Source organism: Gracilinanus agilis, chromosome 1 (assembly GCF_016433145.1).
Source record: "Gracilinanus agilis isolate LMUSP501 chromosome 1, AgileGrace, whole genome shotgun sequence".
Lineage (NCBI taxonomy): Eukaryota > Metazoa > Chordata > Mammalia > Didelphimorphia > Didelphidae > Gracilinanus > Gracilinanus agilis.
This window is the reverse complement of record NC_058130.1, coordinates 502,508,983-502,515,072: the sequence shown is the minus strand read 5'-3', so window position 1 is coordinate 502,515,072 and position 6,090 is coordinate 502,508,983.

The following is a 6,090-nucleotide window of genomic DNA, read 5'->3' as shown; positions in this document are numbered from 1 at the left end:
CTAACCCTGATATTTCTGGTCACAATAGGCCTCCTTTAATCACAATAAAATTAATTTTTCGCTGTTTATTCTTGATAACACTGGTCCCAAGATTGATGGCCTTGAGTGACATGCCTTTTTTCAATGGCTCCTGGAAACATGAAACCATGCAAGAGTCTGAATCTAAAGTCTCCTTCAAAAGAATATTTAACAATTAAAATTTTTTTAAAAAGGGGAGGCTGAGAATAGGGACTCTTTCCTTCAGGAGGAGGTCTCCAAATTAAAGGAGAAAGAACAAATGGAAAGTCTGGTTAAGGTTTTACATAGAGATGAAAGAGGCCTTGAAATAGACTTCTACTTCCTCCTCTATCCTTAGACCTTCCTTCTCTGGGTATCAATCCCCAAGTTCATAGAGTGACATGGTGTGCTTCTATTATAAAAAAATTAGGATATTAGAAGAAAGATTTCTATGTGCTACAATGTAAGCTATAGTGCCACCAGATGCCACCATCTTCTTCCCCTTCTGACAAGAAGCCCTGCCTAAAACAAACAAACAAAAAACAAAGATCAATTGGTCTGGCTCAAATCAATGCCAGATTTGAAGGTCTAGAGCAGTGGTTCCCAAACTTTTTTGGCCTACTGCCCCCTTTCCAGAAAAAATATTACTTAGCCCCCTGGAAATTAATTTTTTAAAATTTTAATAGCAATTAATACGAAAGATAAATGCACCTGTGGCCATCACCACTTCCCTGGATCGCTGCAGCACCCACCAGGGGGCAGTAGCACCCACTTTGGGAATCACTCGTCTAGAGGATGTTATCTCCTGGAGTCTATATCTCCAGAAGGGATCATGCACATAGTAGTGGACTTTCATCCTGTTGAGATCCTCATAGATTACCATTCTGGCCCTCAGTTTCCTCATTTATAAAATAAAAGAGTTAGATTAGATGCTCCCTAAGGTTCCTTCCAGCTTTGGAACTAGAATCTTATGATCTTATGAAATTGATGCACAGTGAAGTAAGCTGAACAGAATTAAACTGAAAAGTATTTGTTAAACACTTACTGTATACATTGGGTTAAAAAAGGAAAAATAAGACAGTTCCTGTTCCCAGGATTTTGCAATTAAGGAAGAGGATCATAAAAGAGCCAAAAAACCAGTACACACAATGCAAACAGTGGAAATGGGAAAAACAGCAGTGATAAATAAAATGTAATGTGATTGTAAAAATAAATTTGTTTGAAGGGGTAGGGAACTATGGGTTTGGAGATGTGCATATACTATCAGACTCACCTCATGTGTTGTTAGTTTTGCTAACAATTACCTTTTTTCTTCTTTTTCTTTTTTTTTTGGTCAAAAGCAATGTTTGTTGGGTAGATTGGGGAAGAATATATTTGAAAACAAAGGTAATTTAAAAACAAAATATATTAATAATTTTTCATTTTAAAAGAATGAAGAAAATGTATGTTTAATTTATTACCTAGGCAGAAAGAAGCCATTATTTGAAATAGAAAAGTTTCAGATGCAAAGTGGTAGAGGAAAGTCAGATGATTTCAAGTTCTGAGACCATCTCATCAAAGAAAAAATGTTGATGATCATGTGAATATGTGACTTTGCTTAGGGAGCCAACACCACACATGATTTATCTTTGAGGCAAGTCAAAATGTTTTTACTTCTTCTATCAACATATCCATTGAATCTAACTAATGCTCCCCTCTCCTATTTCAGGGACTATGCCTTAATCATTGTTTAAAGCAATTCTTTTTCTTCTTTTTTTATAGCTTTCTCTATACTTTATTCCATTAATGAGTCTTTCTCTTTCCCATTTTCCTCTGTTCTTTTCTCTTTTTGTCTCTTTTCATTTCTCCACCTGTTCTTTAAGTTTAAGTGTGCTGGTGTTTTTTTGATAAAATCTCATTTCTCCTAATATTTTCTATTTTTCCATCTTTCCTAATATTCTCTAATAGTCCCAATATTTTCTTCCATCTTCCTTTTCTCATTTTCTCTCTTTACCTACATGGTAGAAAATGTTGTAATAAAGATAAATTTACAGATGATAATAATTAGAAATCTTTGGCAGCCTAACTTTCTTCCTATTGCTTCCCAAAGCAAAAGGAGATGGATGATTTAGATACTAATCTCTTTTTTCTAAGAAAATGAAAGAAATGATAATCTTTTGTTTATGTGACATTTTTGCTATTTTAAACTCTTGAGGTGGGGGCAAGTGAGGGAAGCATATCTTATTTAACTTTGCTTCAACAAATATATATTAATCTTCTACTGTGTTTAGAGTGTTGTTACAAACAATGAGGGAAAACCCCCAAAAATAAATTGATGCAGTTCTTGCCCTTGCAAAATTAAAAAGTTAATAGTGTGATATAATAGTTATACAATTTATATTACAAGGTGATATATGAAAAGTATATAAATGAAGAGTAAATCACACTCTTTGTAAAGTCCAAGGATAATGTTCATTATTATCAGAGGGCTTCAGGGAAGGCTTTTGGAAGGAGGTGGCTTTTGAAGTGGGCCTTTAAACATTGAGCAGCATTTTAAGAGTCACACCTGGCAGGAGAAGCAGAAGGAGAAAGAAGGAATTCCATGCTGATTCATGAAATCAGCAAGGGTGCTTAACATAGATTTATAGTTAAGTCTAAGACAATCCCTTCTGACCTGTCTCTTCCTTATGGAGTCTACTCCTTTATAGCAAACACTAGTCTAAGAATGCAGCAAAAATGAGTTCATTTTATCTGGAAACAAAACCCCTTATAAAAGTTCAGGCTGCAAATAAACAAAGTTTAAGTAGAGCAAGAAACTTTGGAAAGGAAGTGATGTCATTTTGCTGGGGAGGAAGAATAGAGGAGGGAGAGAGAGAGAAAGAAGAATGTAGATGACTTCACTGTGTGAAGCCCCCAGTGTGGCTAACAAGTACATCGAAACCCACAGCAAATCCTGAGCAAGTGGAAGGCTCCTAAAGTGGGTTAATGAACTGGAGGAGGCTCTGGCTGTTCAAGATTATGTAGGCTTTGAGGCTACTACACTGACTCTCATTCTTCCAATAAGGCTGCTTCCCAGAATATGGCCCCTACATCCCTTTAGGGTGCTGTTTAGCAATGAAGTAATCAGGGGTCATTATTTTTCCTAATGTTATAGTTGTTGTTTAGTTGTGTTCAACTCTAAAGATACTGGAGTGGTTTGCCATTTCCTTCTCCAGTGTCTTCTTCATTGCCCCATTTTATTTTATTTATTATTATTTTTAAGAACTCTTACCTTCCATCTTAGAATCAATACTGTGTATTGTTTCCAAGACAGAAGAGTGGTAAGGGCTAGGCAATGGGGGGTTAAGTGACTTTCCCAGGGTCACACAGCTAGGAAGTGTCTGAGGCCAGAATTGAATTCAGGTCTTCCTGACTCTTGGCCCAGTGCTTTATCTACTGAGCCACCAGCTGTCTTGATATAAGTTAGCTAGCCCTTTAGAAAAGGAGTACTATATTTGCTAAGGAGTTAAAATAAGCAGTAGGTAAACACATTCCACCCTCCACCAAAGTCTGACACATTCTTCCACAAGAATACATGAAGTCCAGAGGAAGTAGGCTCTAGCTTAGACTAACTAACATTATTAAATAGTGTGTGTCAGGTACTTTGCTAAGCACTGGGACTACAAAAAGGAGTTCAAAGAAAGGCAGTCCCTGTCCTTAAAGAGCTTACATTCTAATGGGAGAAGACAGTTTATAAAAGGAAGCTAAGGGGGGGGGGGGGCACAGCTAGGTAGCAGAGTGGATAGAGTTCTGTGCCTGAAGTCAGAAAGACTCATGTAATTGAATCCAAATCTTGCCTCAGGCACTTCCTAGCTGTATCACCCTGGAAAAGTCACTTTTCTTTGTTGGCCTCAGTTTCCTTATCTCTACAATGATCTAGAGAAGGAAATGGCAAACCACCCCAATATCTTTGCCAAGAAAATGCCAAGTAGAGTCATAAAGAGTTAATCAGACACAACTGAACAACAACAAAGAGGGGTACCCAGGACCAGGTCATGGTAGAAGTTTAGAAGATATATTGGAAAGGAATGAGACAGCTAGCTTAGGTACCCTCCTTAAATATTCGGAGGTTCCAAGAGGAGCCGTCCAATCAGAGGGACAGGGACAGGGCTGGGGAATACTTCAAAAGTGTAAATTCTGAGATAGGAGTGAAACTTCAGAAGGAAGGACTAGAAACTTTATATCTTTGGCTATTTCATAGCTATGAGTGCAACTCTTGGGCTGTCCATTTATCAATGTCTATGGGACACCTAAAGGTATTACAAGGCATTTGGACAGGCCAAAAAGTTTCTAAGGAGTCTCAGGCTATAACCTCACTGCTTCTGAGAGTGGACCTTACATCTATATTTAAGGTTGTGCAGCATGATATGGTAGATAGAGGCTTGGACCTGGACTCGAGAAGACAAGTTCAGATCTTACTTTTGCTATTTATTAGTTACATGACCAGGGGCAAGTTTCTTAAACAACTTGGGACTTCATTTTCCTATTCTGTTAAGTATGGTAACACTAGCTAAAGGACTTACCTTACAGGGATATCAGAGAAATAAGATTGTCGGGTTATAGAACTAGACCAGGAAAGAATCCCACAGGCCATCTTGTTTAACTCTCTCATTTTATAGATAAGGATACTGAGGTCCTAGCAGGTTAAATGACTTACTCAAAGCCCACAGGGATTAATCATCAGAAGTGGTAATTCAATAAAGCATTTTGAAAAACATAAAGCATTTTATAAATGCCAGTTATAATGATGATGACCCAGTTTCTTCATCTGGCAGCATTGGTTTTGTTCGTACAATGACTTAAATTTTAGGTAATCAAAATGAATTTTTTTTTCTTTTTTGATCACCTTGCTCCCTTCTTTGGTTAAAATTTCTCCTATAACCATTTTTGGACAAAGATTATCTTCCATTCTCTTTTGAGTTTTATGCAGTAACTTTATGTTATTTATATATTGCATACCCATATTGTAGATTATTGTGGTCTATGGCATAAGATGTGATGACCAGTGATTTTCAGAGAAGACCTGGAATTTCCTAGGAGGCTATGGTGTGACCCCAGAAACTTTGGGCTAACTTCAGCAGGTATATGATAAACTAATTGAAGGGTAAATAAATATTTCATATCTCGTCTCTTAAATAGCCAATTGGGAAGAAAACATATCTCTAATATAACCACACCTACCTTCATCCCCAATACTTCTCCACTTTACCTTCTTGTTCTTGGTATTCAAGCACCTAACCTCTTTCCTTCAAAGCCAGTCATAATTACCATTGGGCACCCACATCGACATCTATCTTGATGCCACTGGGAAAATTCCTATCCTCTCCCTTATCCCCACAAAGAAAATTCTTTTCTGTCCTGGTATTACTTCAAGGTTGCTGCAGGCACTGTCCCACAATCCCCAAGTTCCCAAATAAAAACAAAAACCCATTTCCTTTGCTTCCCTATGGTACCACCCTCCTTTCACATTTTTAATCTTGATTTCTTTCTCAATTCCTCACTCTTATTCACCCCAGGTATTCATACAATTGCCAAATCTTGTCAATTTAACCTTCACAAAATTTCTTGCAGCTTTCCCTTTTCATTCACATGACTACCATCCTAGTTGGGCCCCTCATTAACTTTCACCTAAAACATTGCAATAGCCCCCTAATTGGTTACCCAGACTCTGGCCTCTCCCCATTTCAATCTGTCCTCTACACAATTGCTAAAGAGACTTTCCCAAGGCACAAATCTGGCCATGTCATATACCCAAACCCCTTAAATAAACTCTAGTGGCTCCCTATCAACTCTAGTATCAATTTTTTTTCATCTTTATCTCATCCTTTTAAAATTTGTATTTTCGTGGAGTTTTTACATAATTATGATCACAACAGTACATAGTATTTAATTTATAAATAAGTAAGTATACCTGTATTGAGAGTGGGCAATCCAAATTTCTTTATTGCATACACTTATGATTTTTTTAACATTTATTAATATTCATTTTTAACATGGTTACATGATTCATGCTCCACCTTTCCCCTTCCCCCCCCCCCCCCCCCCCCCCCCCCCCCCCCCCCCCCCCCCCCCCCC